The following is a 21677-nucleotide window of genomic DNA, read 5'->3' as shown; positions in this document are numbered from 1 at the left end:
TTAATATTAAAAAACTGGATGACTAGTAATTTCCTACTGCTAATAATAATAATAATAATAATAATAATAATAACAATAATAAATAGAGGTGTTAATTTAATCTAAACCTCCGGCATGTAACAACCTAGAACACTGACTAACACTTGACGGCTTCTCTGTCAGTTCTTCGTTATCAGCTAAGCGCCTAGGTGTGTTATTTGATAGCAATCTTTCATTTGAAAACCAAGTTTTTCCATCTTTTCAAAAAATAAAAAAAGTTAAACATGCATAAAAAGACAACTGAACTATATATGCAAGATATGCTTAAACTAAATGTAAATAGGGCCATAGACTGTGCTTTTAGCTTCTGAAGACAGTCAAGTTATGAAGAATTCAAGTTTTTTCTTCAGTCCTTCATGTTGTGAAAAACAGTCAAACAAAAGCCCACTTTTAACAATATATCATCAAGTGCTTCCAGGTAATCACCTTCCTTTTGAACTTACTGCTTTGTTGTGTCCTTGACTGAGCACCAAATCTCTAGGACTGATTTTGCTCTATCCATCTGGGTCTATAAGTTGATGAGTTGTGACTTTATCTGTAAAAGGGCAGGGTACATGTAACATTACCGGCAACAAGGTCAGCCCCCTAAGTTTAGAAGGGAACTTTCTCATCATCCATCATATCTACACTCTGGTGCCACTAACTGATGGGCCCATTTTCTTTGCGGCCGTCATGCTCATTTTTAATAAGCCCAGAAGAAGGACAGAGGAGAGGCAGCAGAGACAAAAAGGGAGTGCGTAAGCTTATGGAGGAGAGAGAATACCAGGGCTGACAGTTTTGGGAAAAGAGAGGTCAGTGTGTGCTAGTCTCCATCACAGCTCTCACCTTGAATCAGCTGTGCAGCTATTTAAGGACTTATCCCTCTTTAAGCAAAATACATGTTGCTGTGTGGTAAGATCCTAAATCAAAACATTTAGACGGGGGCACCTGTAATTTTCCCATCAATGGTTAACATATACATTTGCTAAACAATTTCGTTATTAACTCATTAGCTTATTGAATCGACAACCAGTTTTGACAGTTTTAAACCTTCTGACTGTCTGTCCCACCTACCAGCTGGAACAGGTACTTTAAACAGAGGCCTTTACAAATACATATAAAACACATTTTGTAATCCATGGACTTAATCAGGTTAGATGCCTCATTTAATTTAACATTGATGAAAACGAGGCTGTGAGGGATACAGTTACAAGGGCACACAAAGTATAAAGGTCCTAGATCACATAATAAAAAACTGACAACTTTTAAAACTACACAGCTTTATGGAGTTTTTGTCTACTGAACCATTTTTCCTTAAAAAGACGTTTCATCAGCTGAACAATGAGTATGTTGTATATATGTTGTAACTACTATGACATGTTCAGTATATATTCCTTGAATTATTCTGTGAATTTCAACAAACTGGTTGAGATAACTCTTACAATGATTCAAAGACAGTCACACCTTGCCTGAATCAATGACCGCATCAGAATATGCATAGAATATTACATAGTAGGTGAAAAGAGCAGTATGTCCAAATTTACTCTATTTATTGAAAAGTACGCAGATTACCTGCTACTTATCTGCTGCAAGATTCTGAAGTGCACATCCAGTGGACACTGTTTACTATACCATAAGGCCGGTGGAAAAATGTGTGAATAGCAGTGAAGTGACACAACTAACGCTGATAGGTCACATGAAAATGGTAACATTACATAACATTCATACTAAACACATTCACACTTTATAGAACATGAAGGCAAATTAATCACTTAATCAGAAGAGAGCATGTGATTCTAGATGCAGCCAGTGTTTGAATTAATCACTTGAGTTAAAAACAGAACAGCCATTTGTTTTTTGTTTTAATCCACAGAAACCTGTCCACAAAAATGTACTCTTACTTTCAGATTGCAATATCTAACATCTTTCCTTTCTTATAACTCAATTTAAGAACAGTTTTGTATTTTACATCTGAGCCACTTAACTAGCCTTTTTGACTTTCTTTTTTTGATCATGAAAGGAGAATTTGTAAAAGAATTTATAAAGCCTTTAAAACGATGCTAAATCATAATAAGGGTGTTAGCCTATTAATTTAAAATCTTGACAAATATTGAATAAATAATTTATTTGACTCAATGATTCAGCTGATCCTGGGTGGAGAGGTGAAGATTACCAGTAAAAAAGGAACATAAAATCTCACACAAATCATATAAGACTACAGATTATACTGTAGCATATGATTGGACCACATTCGTGATACTTTTATAGTGTTGTTGTGTCATTTTTGAAGCCATCATTTATTGCAATTGTTTGTAAAATAGTAACCCATGCATTATTCAAAACAAATATTGTCACACAGGTTTGTAACAGGGTGATGAAATTGCAATAGTTTTAATTTGTGGGTGATATATCCCTTTAAATCATATCACTAGAGGTGCTTTCTTGAAAAGAGTGATGGAGGAGGTCAGACAGTAGCCTGGAATGGATTAATGTTGGCTGGGTTTTAGGTTACACACTACTCGGCAGTGGTTCTCTTCTGAGGTCATTTGAATGTAATATTAACACAAACATACAAGAGTAATTTATCATCCGGGCCTTATAATGTAGATTGAGGACAATAATAAATAAAGAAAAATCTATGGAAGAATATCTTCTGGAAGAGCACATGCTGAGGGCTGAAATTAGTATTGACTTACAATTGAGCTCAACACTGTCTATTGTCTACAAACAAGTTATTTTAAAACACTCGTCTGGGGCTGTTATGGAATAGAACCCCAGCTAACTGCTGAGGTTTGAGAATTAAGCTTAAAGCAAAACAACAGTGGTGCTGAATTTTGTTAAGTCAGTAACCCTTTGTCTAGAGGGCATATATGTCTGTGTCTGTATGGCAATACTCCTTTTAGAATTGATGCTGTTCGTGATTGTGTTGATTTATATAAATGTATTTGTGTCATGGAAGCTTATCTAATGCATGTCCTGTATTTCTCCATATTAGAGCCTCCTGCCTTCTTAAAATATGGAAACCATTGGGATTTTTAACAGTTTGAGATGTGAAAGCATCATATCAAAACATCAAATGCAATGAAATCTAACTGTGGTAACAGCACAAATTTTCACCAACAAAAGACAAATGTATACCTGTTATCACTGAAATATCCCCTAGACAATATCAAATTAGATCTTTTTAATCTCTCAAAAAAATTTTTGTAGACATGCAGCAAAGAGACACAATTTTTAAAAAGAAGAAAGTCATATGTGTATGAGACAATAGGAAGATGAGTAAATAATAAAAATTTTAAATATTTTAAAAATAATTTAAACTGTTTCTTTACCTAAAAATGATACTTTACTCTTCATCCAAAAACAGAAATTGTGTCATTGTTTTCTCCTGATGATAAAAACCGGTATGACTTTCTGTGTTCTGCAGAATAAAAAAGAAAATATGTTGAAGAATGTTTCCCAAACAAAAAAGGTCAGTGGGAAGTGCAATTCTCTCCAAAATGCAGTATGTATGAATTAATTCTTCACACATGAAAAAAAAAGATACTTCACAATCTGTACTATAAAAAATACTTATATTGTATAATAAATAAATAAATAACCCTTGAAAAAACAATTAATTTATATTGAATAATAATAATAATAATAATAATAATAATATGTAATTCACTTGATGGTTAAACTGGATGGTTATACTGGACAACATTTTTGAGTCATTAAATTGAAACTTTTCTTGAAATTGGTATAAAGGTTTTTCAAACATTAACACAAATAGTACATTTCTAAGAATTTGGAACATCTGTAGCTCAAAAAATAATTAACCACATCAACTCTGGGGACCCACCGGTGGGTCCAATATTGCATATGCCTAATTCTCAAAAAATCAAAATAACAGCTGAAGTGGTTAAATACTATTTTAAGACTGGGAAATACACACATGGGTGAGTAAATTATGCCAGAATTTAATTTATGAGTGAATTATCTTTTTAACATTTGTGACAGTGACGAATCAAAGTAGTGAATGCTTTAATTTTGGTCACCCCATCTTCAGTACACAGTTTATCTGCTGTCATTTAATCAACAAGAACAAACAGGTCCGGTTCAGACCAGGCTGCACAGATACTCACACTTATGCTACTGATGAGATTAGATTCTTCAGCCTCTGAAGACAACTTGAGTTTCATATTTATTTATCAATCATTCATGAGGTCACTCTGATTACACCAAGGTCAGAGTCACTGCCTGGCTGTGGAGCTCTTCCATTAACACTCCCAAAATCTCCCTGCTCTGACATGCTTTACTCTGAAGTCTGTTTCTTATAGTCTTTGTGTTCATGCATGCACTCAAGAGATCAGCAATAACTCAGATTTAGTAGGTGAAGAGTGCCATGGCATTTTATTATTATTTGGGTTTTTGATGTTGAATGGGTCAGGTACTTTTTGGGTAGCAGGAAGTTAATAACATATAAATATCATATCACAAACATAGAAAAAATGTTTTTCTTTGTTCCAAACATAGAGAAAAAAAATCTGGAAGACAAATATATCAGAGAGCATCTCTGCCAAAGGTTTAGTCAGACAATAAATATATTTAAAAACAAGTATTTCTCCATTCTCTTATTTAATTTGTATATATTCAAACATTTTAATATTCTACAGTTTTGATTTTCAGGTAAATGTAATTTATTGGTTGAGGCAGTGCCTGCATCTGAACACGGGATTATGGCTGATATTTGTTTTGCTGAGATCTACCACAGAAGAGCTGTTTGAAAAGCACCTACAGAGAGAGAATTTGTGGATTGTTTGCAATAACAAAATCCAGTGCTAGACATGGAAAAAGGAACTTTCTCTGGGCTGGACATGGAAACAGAGACTTTCTTGGGGCTAACCTTGGTGACTGGAATCCTCTCTAGGCTGAACTGGGAAACAGGAGCTCACTCAGGGCTGGATGAGACCAGTGGGGACGAAGGAGAGAAGAGTGCGGGAAGGTTGAGTTCAAGCTCTGTTTTCCCCATCTATAAGGTCCTTCTCAAAGTCCAGCAGTCCCAGGTGTAAAATCAGCTCACCCTCTGCCGCGGTGCAGTGGGCAAAGCTCCACTCAGTGCTCTCACTGTCTGAAGCATTGTCTATTGTCCTTTAAGCACTGTTGCGCCATACAGCAGTGGCTCATCAGTCATGGCCATCTTCAGATGACAGCACTCTGCACAATATGTTTAAAATGGTAACGTAGAATGCACAGAACACATCATCCGGGTAGCTGGTTAGAGCAGCGAGGACGAGGAACAGTATGGTATGGCCCTCAAGCGACCTTTTCAGGAGGAGGAGGTTTTCCGGACAGAAGAGGGGATCCAGAGAAACACAACGGAAATAAAAACACTGTGTGGAAAAACAGAAACAAAAATGGAGGGAACACACAGATTAAACTGTTTCAGTCAGGTCTTCTGTCACAATCGCTGCTGAAAGGAACACAGAGCTGTGGAACACACAAAATAGTGTTTATAAGATCCAAGACACAGGTTACAAGGATCCAAATCAGTAACAAGTGTAACCCTTATTACGAAGTAGTAGAAATAATGTACATAGGTTTAATAGTCTAAGAAGTCGTAGAGGTTATCATGAATATGATTTGGACCAGAATCAGAAGACGCTAAATTGTTAAGAGCCTGAGAATTGAATATCAATATGGAAAAAAAATGCCACACCAGAATGACAGTTTAGATAACCTGTATTAAATTCACAGGGTGGAGCATACATACAAAGAAAGAAAACACATTTATGAAAAATAACAAATTAAAAAAATAAAGTGCGCACGTAAACAAAACAAAACCCTCCTTTTCAGTATCTTTGAGCTCAGTTCGTCCTCGGTTCAACTTGCCTTGGTTGACAAGAGTTCAGTTTCACCGTTGGGGCCCTTTTTTTTCTTTTTTTGTTTGAGTTAGTGTTTGTCCTACCACAACAAAGATGAAGAGGATGATCCGGGCAGTTCGTCTAAAGCGATTTGATTCGTTGTCAAACACGATTGGCTCGCCACCCAGCCACCTGGACTGGGAATCAATGAGTCTCTGGAAGAACGTCTGGAACGTCTGGATCTGTATCACTCCACGGAAAGGATCTCTGCACGATGTTCCCAACTCTTACCAAAACCTGACCTATAAATAAGGCCAAATCATTTCTTTCAATTACCATTCAGTGAATAAATGGACTGCTACAGGATACTACAAAATAAAATGAGATAATATTTCAGTACACCCATAATGCAAATAAAAATATTTCTCTCGTTGTACAACAGCTCTTATGTTTCTTCTCAGGTATCAAACTATATGAATTTCTCTCTAGTATCAAAAATAAATTTCCATAAATTGCATCCTTCATAAAGAGACATTTCAAATCCAAGTTTTATGAAACCTTACGGTAGTAACATTAACAGTATGCAGAATAAAACTGCATGAATTGCATGTATCCATTAATCAAATTGTATCACGTTCAATTAGAGGCATTAAGGCATTAGTGTGCTTATTTATCCCCCTCTGCACCGGTAACAGTGGAAAGAATGCACTAAAAAATTTACCTCGTTAAACTTCAGTGACCACAATTAAATCCACAATTTTTAACATCAGTATTTAACAAACTAACTATTTAACAACAGTATGAAAAGTTAACATTTCTTTTTTTATAAACCACAAACAAAATAATTTGTTGGTTTCAAAGACATTAACCAGTATTTCGCTAGCCTATTGTGGCTAATTACCTTATTAACATATGCACAAAGCAGGCTTCACACCTTTAGCTTTACACAATGAGCAACTTTGCATTGATTCACCCATTAACACAGATTAACATAGATGCTAGCGAACTAATAAACTCAGCAACTAGGTTAAATACAAAAATGGGCATCAAAAGCCTGGCCTGTTAGCATGAATATTAGCGAACTCAGATGCCTAGGTAAACAACTCACCATTTTAACGGAATTCACTGCCTTTAGCTCCATGACAACAGTGGATTCAGGCACAGCTTTCGTTTACACTCTATATTACAGCAAGGTATAGTCAGTATAAGCAATAATGATTACAGAACTTGTTTAATTCACTCCATATTGTTTTCTCATCTTACCAAGCAGATAACGCAGCCTCCTATGCTCAAGTGCAAGCGCCAAAAGAACGTGCAGTGACGCAAAACTAGAGGCGTAACTGTAACGGAGCCTAGCTGGCAGCTGATTGGTTAGTTCAGTGCCTCATACAATTCACCCATTGGCTCACTTACAAGTCCATCAAAGATACAAAATTAAGTGAGTGAGTGAGTGAAGTGACATTCGGCCAAGTATGGTGACCCATACTCAGAATTTGTGCTCTGCATTTAACCCATCCGAAGTGCACACACACAGAGCAGTGAACACACACACACACTGTGAACACACACCCGGAGCAGTGGGCAGCCATTTATGCTGCGGCGCCCGGGGAGCAGTTGGGGGTTCGGTGCCTTGCTCAAGGGCACCTCAGTCGTGGTATTGAGGGTGGTGAGAGAACTGTACATGCACTCCCCCCACCCACAATTCCTGTCGGCCCGGGACTCGAACCCACAACCCTTCGATTGGGAGTCCGATTCTCTAACCACCAGGCCACGACTTCCCCGTTAAAGTTAACCCTTTCATGGCTGGGTCAGACAGCTAAATAGGGCTTCTCATTATTAAACCTGGCTACACTCTCCCCCTTTGAACTCATGTACGTCCCTGTACATGGCAATGGTTGAACTGTTTGTATCTCAGGGTACAAGACAGAAGGATATGAGTTTTCACCCTCACTTAAAACGTCAGCCACAGCTGTGGTTAACCCCTGGAAGAATGATTTAACAACTGTGACAAAGGGGTTTCCAAGTTCAGTATAATCAAGTCTCTTTGACGGCTGACGGATTCTCTCTGATCTCCTGACTGTTGTATCCTTTATTTCCTCTTCTGGTTCTTTACCTCCATTGTGACTCATCTCCTTTTCACTCTCTAACATTTCAGAGAACACTGGAAACTGCTCTATTTGAATGTCATCATCAGGTAAGTTTTGTTCCTCCACAGGGTTTTTACTAGCAGGTAAGTTACTTTCGGTCATAACGATGTCATGAACTTGTTCATCAAGCATGACTCTTTCGGTAAGTAGGTCCTCAGTGTCGTGGTGGTGACAGTTAGGATCATTATGTGTGAGGGGACTGTCCGAGGCACCATTGGACATATCAGGTGGTTTGTTAATTTCAGGAGTGCAATCAACATTTTGAGCATTTACCGGACTCTCAACAGGACAATTGCTCGGAGGTTCAGAATGCTGTTTATCCTGCACAGTAGACATAGTTGGATCAGGCTGCACTAGACTGTCATGGACTGTGGGAAACTGAGCATTTGGGGGTTCTCTGAAACAGTAAACGGGAATGATTTCATCTTCATCGTCTGAGAAATGATTCTCATCCACAGTAGGATTTGCACGGGTTGCTGGCATGCGTCTTGCGGGCTGCTGGCCAGGTGCCTTGCTGACCTCTGTAGGCAAGTAACCACATGGAAGGAGTAAGTCCCTATGCAGTGTTCTTAAAGGACCATCCTGATTTTCAGGTTTGACTGTATAGACGGGCAGGGTACCTGCTCTCCTCACCACCACATGGACAATTGACTCCCACTTGTCTGAAATCTTATTTTTTCCTCGAATGCGAACGTTTCTGACCAAAACTCGGTCTCCAGCTTCCAAGTCCGAAGCAGTCACACGCCTGTCAAACCTCATTTTGTTCTTGAGTGCTATTTTTGCAGCATTTTCAATTGCTATCTTGTAGCTGTCTTCAAGTCGTGACTTGAGGTTTTGCACATACTCTGCGTGTGATGTTTGCTGACCCCCTTGCACTGGTAATCCAAACGCCAAATCAACCGGCAGACGAGGCTGACGTCCGAACATCAGTTCATATGGTGTAAAACCTGTCACCTCATTCCTGGTGCAATTATAGGCGTGGACCAGGGGTTTTACAAAATCACGCCAACGAGATTTCTCTGAGCTTTCAAGAGTACCTAGCATGTCTAGTAACGTGCGATTAAATCGCTCAACGGGGTTGCCCCTAGGGTGGTATGGGGTTGTTCTTACTTTGTGTATGCCGGCCACTCGACAGAGCTCTTTTATTGTGCGGGACTCGAAGTCACGTCCCTGATCACTGTGTAACTTTTCTGGCATTCCATAGTGCACCATAAAGTTCTCCCACAGACACTTTGCCACTGTGCGGGCCTTTTGGTTAGGTGTTGGTATGGCAACCGCAAACTTAGTAAAGTGATCTGTAATCACCAGTATGTCTTTGGTCCCACTTTTGTCAGGTTCAAGGGAGAGGAAGTCCATACAGAGGAGCTCAAGGGGTCTGGTGGTGTTAATGTTTACCAAAGGTGCAGCTCTCTCAGGCAGCGCCTTCCTTTGTACACACCTGCCACATGTTTTGACTTTTCTCTCGACATCCAGAGCCATCTTTGGCCAAAAGAATCTGGTCCTTACAAGATCCAGTGTACGATCAACCCCCATATGACCCATATGATCGTGTAGGCTGGTCAAAACTGTGTCACGCAGTTCAGCTGGGAGCACAAGCTGATAAAAGGTCTGAGATCCCACTTGGCGTCTCCGGTACAAGATGTTATTACGGAGTTCAAGGCGATTTAACTCCCTCAACAAAAGTGGAAGCTCAGTGAGTTCATGTCGCAAGGTTGGGGGTGGTTTTTCTCCCTGCTCAATCTGGGAAATGACATGCTTTATACTTTGATCAGCTCTTTGTTTACTCGCAAGCTCTGCCTCAGTTAGGTGGAGGATAACTGGCAACCCACCAAGGTGATCTTCTTGCCCATAACTGTCAGGCACAGCAGTAGCTGAGATGGCAAGAGTTTCAACTAAAGCAACACCATCTGAAGAATCTTGGCCATCATAACTGACACTGTAAATGAGCTGTCTCTCACAGATTGCTTGCACAACAGCTTGATCTACTGCATCTATATTTTCTGGATCAGAGAGGTGACCCTGAGTAAACTGTCTTATGCGTTCTCTCTCTTTTTGAGATTTAAGATCATCAGCCAGCTTCCCATGAGGCCTGCGGGACAGTCCATCTGCATCGCCATTTTGCTTTCCTGGACGATAGAGAAGTTTGAATGAGAACGTGGACAGTGCTGTCAGCCACCTATAGCTTGTCGCATCAAGTTTTGCTGAGGTCAGTATGTACGTCAGTGGATTGCTATCAGTAACAACAGTGAAGTGGTTACCGAAGAGATAATCACTGAACTTTTCTGTCACTGACCACTTGAGTGCTAAAAATTCCAACTTGTGTGCTGGATAGCGACTCTCACTCCTTGACAACCCTCTGCTTGCATAGCCTATGACTCGACACTGACCCTCCTGTTCCTGATACAAAACAGCACCGAGTCCAGTGGTGCTTGCATCGGTGTGGAGTACATAGGGCTTCTGGGGATCAGCAAAACCTAACACCGGGGCGGAGGTAAGGCTCTCAATAACCAGGTCAAATGCCTGCTGGCAAGCGGGTGTCCAGCGACTCCCAAAGACCTCCTTTGGGTTGCGGTACTGACCTGCTTTCTCATCTGACTTTAATTTCTTGTGAGAAGGTGGGTAACCAGAGGTTAGATTGTGGAGGGGCTTAACGATGTTAGAGTAGCCCTTAACAAACCTCCTGTAGTACCCAGCAAACCCAAGAAAAGATCTCAGCTCTCGCAGGTTTTTTGGGACAGGCCAAGTCTTAAGAGCAGCAATCTTCTCAGGATCAGTCTCGACTCCATTCCTGGAAACCACATGCCCAAGATAACGGACTGACGTCTGGAAGAAGACACACTTTTCAGGTGATAATTTCAGTCCGAACTCTCTAAGGCGTGTGAGCACCCTCATCAGCCTTGCTTCATGCTCTTCCAGAGTCTTTGAGAACACAATCAAGTCGTCAATAAAGACTAGAACGTCCTTTAAATGCATGTCCCCCATGCACTTTTCCATTAGTCTTTGGAATGTACTCGGTGCATTAGTCACTCCCTGCGGCATCCGGTTAAATTCCCAAAACCCAAGCGGACACACGAATGCGGTCTTGGGTTTGTCTGCTTCCTCAACTTCGATCTGGTAATAACCAGACTTTAAATCCAGGACGGAGAACCACTGGGAACCACTGAGCGCTGAGAATGTGTCTTCTAGCTTTGGAAGAGAGTATGCATCTTTTATGGTCTGGAGATTCAGACGCCTGTAGTCTATGCACAACCGGACTTGGCCATTCTTTTTCCTGACCAACACTATCGGTGACGAAAACGGTGACTCTGACTCTCTGATGACTCCTGCATCAAGAAGCTCCTGAATGTGTTTGCGAACAGCTTCGATGTCTTGTGGGTGTATTGGTCTCGCACGCTGTTTAAAAGGAGTTTCATCTGAGAGTTTTATGTTGTGTGCCACTTTATCTGTTCTGCCAAAATCCAAGTCATGTTGTGCAAACACGTCGGGCATGTTGTTGAGCTGCTGAGTGATGCGTTCTCTCCATTCAGATGGAACTGGGGACTCACCGAAATTGAAGTTTAGGTCGTGCTTGTTGTTTGACTGTGCCTCTGGTGACTTTGAGAGGGGTTCTGATTGTTTTACTACACTGTGCTCCTGTAACAAGATGCTCTGGTAAGCACTTATCTCTGCAATCGCACATTTAGCAGGAATGACTATATCATGGTCAGACTCATTACTGATGACCACTGGTAGCTTATAGGGCCGCTGCTGGGGAATGTCGACTAAGCTAGCTGTTACCAGCAAGCCACCCGGCAAGGAGGGTAATGATGGCTGCTCAATGACTACAAACTTCTCATTCTGCAAGCAAATAGCTACAGCAACTCCCTCAACTACTACAGTTTCACCAGCTGGAATGATTTTAGAACTTCTACCTTGCAATGTTACTACACTGGGTTGACTGTTGTTGGTCTGTTTTTGTCTAAGCTCAAGACATTTAAGAACTGCTCTATAGCCATGTGGGATTGGTTGATGGCATGTCAATCCGGCTTCGAAATACATGTCATACAGTACATCCAGCATATTGGTGCCTATAAGCACAAAAGACTGTGAAGTGGCTCGAATGTCAGGAACAACCAAAGCGAGTGTATTTACATCCATTGACGCTCCAATAAACTCTTTTGGAAAAGTTACAGTCATTTCTATGTAACCCAAGTAGGGTACGGACTGTCCATTCGCTCCTTCCACCTCCAAGAGATCATGTAGTGGCTTAATCTCCTGCTCTGGAAAGTGCTGTTCATAAAATGACCGGGAAACTGTTGTTACTTGGGAACCCGTATCTAGTAGGCAGCTGACTTCTTCACCTTTTATGTTGACTTTAGCGGTACTCTTGGTGCCGACCAACCCCTTAGGGAGCTTAAAAGGGTGGTTCTTACTTGCATGTTTTAGATTAACACATACTTCAGCCTTGTCTTTACTGTTTACGTCTGAGGGACGTTGTTGGCTCTCTTCAGTCCCTGTTTGTCCCCCAACAGGAACTGCTAGTCGTTTAAAGGCAAGTTGAGACTGTTTTGTGCGTCCCACATGTGCTGCTTCTCCTCTAACTGTCTTTTCTTTTCAGCTACTAAAGCAGGGTTTGCCCTGTCTGTGCAAACTGGGGCAATGTGCCCATCCTCCCCACAGTTAAAGCAGTACCAAGGCCTGGGTCTGTATGTCTGTTTTTTCTTGGTCTGTTTTAGCATGTCTGTGTTAGCACTGTCTAGTTTTTGTACTTTGCCTGGACTTTTCCCTGCTGCTCCCCTGTTATCAGCCCCCTTTGTCTGTTTCTGTGCCATCAAATAGGTTAATTGGCTTTGTAAACTGGCTACTTGCCTCCCAAGATCCTCAATAACACTGAGACTGACCTCTGACTTCTCTTTTGACTCTGCACAGGCCCACGCACTTTGGAGCTGAAGCTGGCCACGCTGCCTGGTGGTGCCAATGTGTTTTTTCATGCGACTAGCTTTTGCTAACTGTCTGTCTTCCTCTGTTCTTAGTAACAGCAAGAGGTCAGCAAATGAAGGGGGGTTGCTTTTCTTCTGCTCAAGTTGCAGGCAAGAAAGTAAAGAATTGTCCCAGCATCCTCTACAGAACTGTTTGAGTAGGTGTTTATCTACATCAGCCGGTGCAGCCCCACCCCTTCTCACAGCTAGGTTCAATGCTAATTGCAATCGATGAAGATAAGTAGAGGGTTTCTCACCCGGGTCTTGAAGGGTGTTCATAAACGGGGCAAAAAGTTCTTCCCCATCCTCAACAGTACCAAAGGCTGAGTCCAAGAGCTGCAGGTAAGCGATGGGGGGTGATCCAGGCCGTAGCCCTTTGACCACATCGGCTGCAGGTGAAAGTAGACATTCAAGAATTATTCTTGAAATCTGAAGATGGGACATGCTGGGATCATTTAAAAGCAGTTCGATGTGTGAGCGCCAAGTGTCGTAATCAGCTTCGTTACTCGGTCTGGGAATCTTTCCAGAAAAGGAACGAAGCCTCATTGGAGATTGCAAGTGTGGGCTAACATCTTCCCTCCGTACAATATGCTCAACCACCACCTTCTGTATTTCTGCTGGGTTTATGTCACTCACTGAAAGGGACGGAGCTTTCCCTCCATTAGTGAACAGGACTGAATCAGTGGTACTTAAGCAATTTCCTTCCCGGGGGGCATCCATAAGTGAGACGAGGGGCTGTTGATCTTCGGGGGTAGGAGGTTGAAATGTCACAACTGGAGTCTCAACATGTGAAGGGGAGACTTGTATACCTAAGGGTTTCATAGCTTCGATATCTTCACCAATCTGGGACATCATCTCTTTCAACACCTCCCCATAGTCTTTGCCACTTAGCTTGGCTAAGCCCTTTAACTCAGCTAGATATGTTTTTGTAACATTACTGCCAATCTGCGTTGTGTACACACTGCTTAATGCGTTTACAACATATTTAGCACATGGATCACCTTGCTCTGTGTATGTGTATGGCAGAAGTGGCTCTAAGTTCACTAAAGCTGAACCACTCGAAAACTCAATGATCAGGTTTTGGTAAAATTCGGATTTAGAATCATCAACGAGAAGGGCTCTTTCGATGGAACCGTACTTCTTAAGGAAGTCAACAACTTCCTCATCCTGATCTGCTACCTGTGTTACCCCACTAACGATCACTGCATTCGGAATTTTAACACCTGACTTCTGTATGAAATCCATTTTGCATATTCTTTCAATATTGACATTCAATGTCTCTGACTCCTGGCTGGCTCGCCAATAATGTAACCCTTATTACGAAGTAGTAGAAATAATGTACATAGGTTTAATAGTCTAAGAAGTCGTAGAGGTTATCATGAATATGATTTGGACCAGAATCAGAAGACGCTAAATTGTTAAGAGCCTGAGAATTGAATATCAATATGGAAAAAAAATGCCACACCAGAATGACAGTTTAGATAACCTGTATTAAATTCACAGGGTGGAGCATACATACAAAGAAAGAAAACACATTTATGAAAAATAACAAACTAAAAAAATAAAGTGCGCACGTAAACAAAACAAAACCCTCCTTTTCAGTATCTTTGAGCTCAGTTCGTCCTCGGTTCAACTTGCCTTGGTTGACAAGAGTTCAGTTTCACCGTTGGGGCCCTTTTTTTTCTTTTTTTTGTTTGAGTTAGTGTTTGTCCTACCACAACAAAGATGAAGAGGATGATCCGGGCAGTTCGTCTAAAGCGATTTGATTCGTTGTCAAACACGATTGGCTCGCCACCCAGCCACCTGGACTGGGAATCAATGAGTCTCTGGAAGAACGTCTGGAACGTCTGGATCTGTATCACTCCACGGAAAGGATCTCTGCACGATGTTCCCAACTCTTACCAAAACCTGACCTATAAATAAGGCCAAATCATTTCTTTCAATTACCATTCAGTGAATAAATGGACTGCTACAGGATACTACAAAATAAAATGAGATAATATTTCAGTACACCCATAATGCAAATAAAAATATTTCTCTCGTTGTACAACAGCTCTTATGTTTCTTCTCAGGTATCAAACTATATGAATTTCTCTCTAGTATCAAAAATAAATTTCCATAAATTGCATCCTTCATAAAGAGACATTTCAAATCCAAGTTTTATGAAACCTTACGGTAGTAACATTAACAGTATGCAGAATAAAACTGCATGAATTGCATGTAACCATTAATCAAATTGTATCACGTTCAATTAGAGGCATTAAGGCATTAGTGTGCTTATTTATCCCCCTCTGCACCGGTAACAGTGGAAAGAATGCACTAAAAAATTTACCTCGTTAAACTTCAGTGACCACAATTAAATCCACAATTTTTAACATCAGTATTTAACAAACTAACTATTTAACAACAGTATGAAAAGTTAACATTTCTTTTTTTATAAACCACAAACAAAATAATTTGTTGGTTTCAAAGACATTAACCAGTATTTCGCTAGCCTATTGTGGCTAATTACCTTATTAACATATGCACAAAGCAGGCTTCACACCTTTAGCTTTACACAATGAGCAACTTTGCATTGATTCACCCATTAACACAGATTAACATAGATGCTAGCGAACTAATAAACTCAGCAACTAGGTTAAATACAAAAATGGGCATCAAAAGCCTGGCCTGTTAGCATGAATATTAGCGAACTCAGATGCCTAGGTAAACAACTCACCATTTTAACGGAATTCACTGCCTTTAGCTCCATGACAACAGTGGATTCAGGCACAGCTTTCGTTTACACTCTATATTACAGCAAGGTATAGTCAGTATAAGCAATAATGATTACAGAACTTGTTTAATTCACTCCATATTGTTTTCTCATCTTACCAAGCAGATAACGCAGCCTCCTATGCTCAAGTGCAAGCGCCAAAAGAACGTGCAGTGACGCAAAACTAGAGGCGTAACTGTAACGGAGCCTAGCTGGCAGCTGATTGGTTAGTTCAGTGCCTCATACAATTCACCCATTGGCTCACTTACAAGTCCATCAAAGATACAAAATTAAAGTTAACCCTTTCATGGCTGGGTCAGACAGCTAAATAGGGCTTCTCATTATTAAACCTGGCTACACTAGGAATGAGGAATGACCCATGAACACAACATAGTAGACACGACAAACACAGACTGACCAGACTCTAACTTAAGTACACAACTTAATTTGTGAACCACTAGAAACACCTGGAATCAATGAACAATCAAACACACGGGAAACTGTGTCAAGGCAGGCACATGGAGGGGAAAAAAAACACACAGATACATGTCCATAACCCTGACACATACAATATACATACAGTACAAACCAAAAGTTTGGGCACACCTTTTCATTCAAAGAGTTTTCTTTATTTTCATGACTTTGAAAATTGTAGATTCACACTGAAGGCATCAAAACTATGAATTAACACATGTGGAATTATATATGGAATTATATACATAACAAAAAAGTGTGAAACAACTGAAAATATGTCATATTCTAGGTTCTTCAAAGTAGCCACCTTTTGCTTTGATTACTGGTTTGCACACTCTTGGCATTCTCTTGATGTGCTTCAAGAGGTAGTCACCTGACATGGTCTTCCAACAGTCTTGAAGGAGTTCCCCGAGAGATGCTTAGCACTTGTTGGCCCTTTTGCCTTCAGTCTGCGGTCCAGCTCACCCCTAAACCATCTCGATTGGGTTCAGGTCCGGTGACTGTGGAGGCCAGGTCATCTGGCGCAGCACCCCATCACTCTCCTTCTTGGTCAAATAACCATTGATTCCTTCAGTGTGACTCTTCTTTATTTTCATGACTATGAAAATTGTAAACTCTTTGAATGAGAAGGTGTGTCCAACTTTTGGTCTGTACTGTACATTAACTTGATTTTCCAAAATAATATAGGGGAGCTTGCCATTTAATAAAGCTCAGTGCACATTTCATTGTGATGTTATGTGATACTGGAACATTAATAACAATGACTTTGGTTGCAAAAACATAATAGTGTAGCTAAAAAACTTTAAAATACTTAAAATTAATACTAGACTGGCCTAATATTACATAAATAATATACTTTAAAATAATTTACTTAATTATGAACTGAATGTTATGCTTTTGAGAACGTATTTGCACGTTCATTGCAGTAAGTTTGTTATAAATTTATTATAGTTTAAATTTCTTTTTAATGTTTTTATTTATAATAAATAGCTGAACTTTAGGGTCCTTTTTGACCCATTAAGTAGGCCTTAATTACATCTTTTTGATGTAACTTGTGTAGGCGCTGTTTGTACAATCCAATTTGTGGATTGTACGCAATAACAAAATCCAGTGTTGAAACAGGTATATCAGACATTTGAAGCCCAGAGCAAAGTTTGCTGCAGAATACACAAGTACAGATTTTTGTGTTCGGATGAATTTTCAATTAAGTTTCAAAAAAAGTTTTTAACTTTTTACAATTATTTTATTAAATTTTATTTTCTCTAGAGATGTTTGACAAATGTTCTGTAATTTACAGTTGAAATCTTCTGAATGTTAAGTGTATGATTTCAAAGATTTTAAAAAAAGAAGAATTAGATACTGCCACGATCACTGCAGGAAGGAACAAAGTCAAAGTCAAAGTCACCTTTATTTATATAGCGCTTTAAACAAAATACATTGCGTCAAAGCAACTGAACAACATTCATTAGGAAAACAGTGTCAATAATGAAAAAATGATAGTTAAAGGCAGTTCATTATTGAATTCAGTTATGTCATCTCTGTTCAATTAAATAGTGTCTGTGCATTTATTTGCAATCAAGTCAACGATATCGCTGTAGATGAAGTGTCCCCAACTAAGCAAGCCAGAGGCGACAGCGGCAAGGAACCGAAACTCCATCGGTGACAGAATGGAGAAAAAAACCTTGGGAGAAACCAGGCTCAGTCGGGGGGCCAGTTCTCCTCTGACCAGACGAAACCAGTAGTTCAATTCCAGGCTGCAGCAAAGTCAGATTGTGCAGAAGAATCATCTGTTTCCTGTGGTCTTGTCCTGGTGCTCCTTTGAGACAAGGTCTTTACAGGGGATCTGTATCTGGGGCTCTAGTTTTCCTGGTCTCCGCTGTCTTTCAGGGATGTAGAGGTCCTTTCTAGGTGCTGATCCAGCATCTGGTCTGGATACATACTGGATCCGGGTGACTGCAGTGACCCTCTGATCTGGACACAGACTGGATCTGGTGGCCACGGTGACCTCGGAACAAAAGAGAAACATACAAATATTAGCGTAGATGCCATTCTTCTAATGATGTAGCAAGTACATAGGGTGTTATGGGAAGTGTTTCCGGTTCCGGTTTACCTAATTAATGCAGCCTAAAAATCCTTGAACGGATTTGGATAATAAAAGCATATTAGTATGTTATGTGTATGCCAGGTTAAAGAGATGGGTCTTTAATCTAGATTTAAACTGCAAGAGTGTGTCTGCCTCCCGAACAATGTTAGGTAGGTTATTCCAGAGTTTAGGCGCCAAATAGGAAAAGGATCTGCCGCCCGCAGTTGATTTTGATATTCTAGGTATTATCAAATTGCCTGAGTTTTGAGAATGTAGCGGACGTAGAGGATTATAATGTAAAAGGAGCTCATTCAAATACTGAGGTGCTAAACCATTCAGGGCTTTATAGGTAATAAGCAATATTTTAAAATCTATACGATGCTTGATAGGGAGCCAGTGCAGTGTTGACAGGACCGGGCTGATATGGTCATACTTCCTGGTTCTAGTAAGAACTCTTGCTGCTGCATTTTGGACTAGCTGTAGTTTGTTTACTAAGCGTGCAGAACAACCACCCATTAAAGCATTACAATAATCTAACCTTGAGGTCATAAAAGCATGGATTAACATTTTTGCATTTGACATTGAGAGCTTAGGCCGTAATTTAGATATATTTTTGAGATGGAAAAATGCAGTTTTACAAATGCTAGAAACGTGGCTTTCTAAGGAAAGATTGCGATCAAATAGCACACCTAGGTTCCTAACTGATGACGAAGAATTGACAGAGCAACCATCAAGTCTTAGACAGTGTTCTAGGTTATTACAAGCGGAGTTTTTAGGTCCTATAATTAACACCTCTGTTTTTTCAGAATTTAGCAGTAAGAAATTACTTGTCATCCAGTTTTTTATATCGACTAAGCAATCCATTAGTTTTTCAAATTGGTGTGTTTCCCCGGGCTGGGAAGAAATATAGAGTTGAGTATCATCAGCATAACAGTGAAAGCTAACACCATGTTTCCTGATGATATCTCCCAAGGGTAACATATAGAGCGTGAAGAGTAGCGGCCCTAGTACTGAGCCTTGAGGTACTCCATACTGCACTTGTGATCGATATGATACATCTTCATTCACTGCTACGAACTGATGGCGGTCATATAAGTACGATTTAAACCATGCTAATGCACTTCCACTGATGCCAACAAAGTGTTCAAGTCTATGCAAAAGAATTTTGTGGTCAATTGTGTCAAACGCAGCACTAATCCAATCCAATAAAACTAATAGAGAGATACACCCACGATCAGATGATAAGAGCAGATCATTTGTAACTCTAAGGAGAGCAGTCTCAGTACTATGATACGGTCTAAATCCTGACTGGAAATCCTCACATATACCATTTTTCTCTAAGAAGGAATATAATTGTGAGGATACCACCTTTTCTAGTATCTTGGACAGAAAAGGGAGATTCGAGATTGGTCTATAATTAACTAGTTCTTTGGGGTCAAGCTGTGGTTTTTTGATGAGAGGCTTAATAACAGCCAGTTTGAAGGTTTTGGGGACATATCCTAATGACAATGAGGAATTAATAATAGTCAGAAGAGGATCTATGTCTTCTGGAAGCATATCTATTAGGAGCTTAGATGGTATAGGGTCTAACATACATGTTGTTGGTTTAGATGATTTAACAAGTTTATACAATTCTTCCTCTCCTATAGTAGAGAATGAGTGGAACTGTTCCTCAGGGGGTCTATAGTGCACTGTGTGATATGATACTGTATCTGACAGCTGAATGGTTGCAATTTTATCTCTAATAGTATCGATTTTAGAAGTAAAGTAGTTCATAAAGTCATTACTGCTGTGATGTTGGGAAATGTCAACACTTGTTGAGGCTTTATTTTTCATTAATTTAGCCACTGTATTGAATAAATACCTGGGGTTATGTTTGTTTTCTTCTAAAAGAGAAGAAAAGTAATCGGATCTAGCAGTTTTTAATGCTTTTCTGTAGGATATGTTACTTTCCCGCCAAGCAATACGAAATACCTCTAGTTTTGTTTTCCTCCAGCTGCGCTCCATTTTTCGGGCTGCTCTCGTTAGGGTGCGAGTATGCTCATTATACCATGGTGTCAAACTGTTTTCCTTAACCTTCCTTAAGCGTAAAATAGCAACTGTATTTAAAGTGCTAGAAAAGAGAAAGTCCATAGTTTCTGTTACATCATTAAGTTCTGAGGTTTTGGATATGCTAAGGAATTTGGACACATCAGGAAGATAACTTAAAAAGCAGTCTTTTGTGGTAGAAGTGATGGTTCTTCCATACTTGTAACAAGAAGTAGGATTTTGGCTATATGAAGTTTGCACAGAACTAAATAATGATCTGAGATATCACTTGGCTGAATAATTTCAACACCATCAACATCAATTCCATGTGACAGTATTAAATCTAGAGTATGATTTCGACAATGAGTAGGTCCTGAAACGTGTTGTCTAACACCAATAGAGTTCAGAATGTCTATAAATGCTGATCCCAATGCATCGTTTTCATTATCAACATGGATATTAAAATCACCAACTATTAAGACTTTATCTGCAGCCAGAACTAACTCGGATGTAAAATCACCAAACTCTTTAATAAAGTCTGTATGGTGCCCTGGTGGCCTGTATACAGTAGCCAGTACAAACGTAACAGAGGATTTATCATTAACATTTGTTTCTCTGGATAATGTTATATGAAGCACCATTACTTCAAACGAGTTATACTTGAAGCCTGCTCTCTGAGAGATCCTGAAAACGTTGTTATAAATTGAAGCAACACCTCCACCTTTGCCTTTTAGACGCGGCTCATGTTTATAACAGTAATCTTGGGGGGTGGACTCATTTAAAATAATGTAATCATCAGGTTTTAGCCAGGTTTCTGTCAAACAGAGTAAATCTATATTATGATCAGTGATCATATTATTTACAAAAAGTGTTTTCGTAGAAAGGGATCTGATATTCAATAAGCCAAGCTTCATCATTTGTTTATCCATATTTAACACAGAGCCATGGATACACAAAATAGTCTTTATTAGATCCTGAACTTTAGGGTCATATTTGACCCATTAAGTAGGACTTAATTATATATTTTTTATGTAACTTCATAATTTTGTTGTCTGTGAATTATGATTAGTGTACTGCTGACACACATTTATGGTAAACTAAAACACGTAATGTAATTTCTATTTAAACTTGATTGTTGTTTATTTTTTATTATTTTATTTTTTTGTATCTACAAATTCATAATGATGAAGTTGCGATTTTGTATTTTATTTCATTCATATTATATTATTTGCGAGTATAAGAGTATCTCAATAAATTAGAATGTTGTGGAAAAGTTCATTTATTTCAGTAATTCATCTCAAATTTTGAAACTCTTGTATTAAATAAAAATTCAGTGAACACAGACTGAAGTAGTTAAAGTCTTTGGTT

The sequence above is a fragment of the Carassius carassius genome, chromosome 41, assembly GCF_963082965.1.
Source record: "Carassius carassius chromosome 41, fCarCar2.1, whole genome shotgun sequence".
Taxonomy (NCBI): domain Eukaryota; kingdom Metazoa; phylum Chordata; class Actinopteri; order Cypriniformes; family Cyprinidae; genus Carassius; species Carassius carassius.
This window is presented reverse-complemented; position numbering follows the sequence as displayed.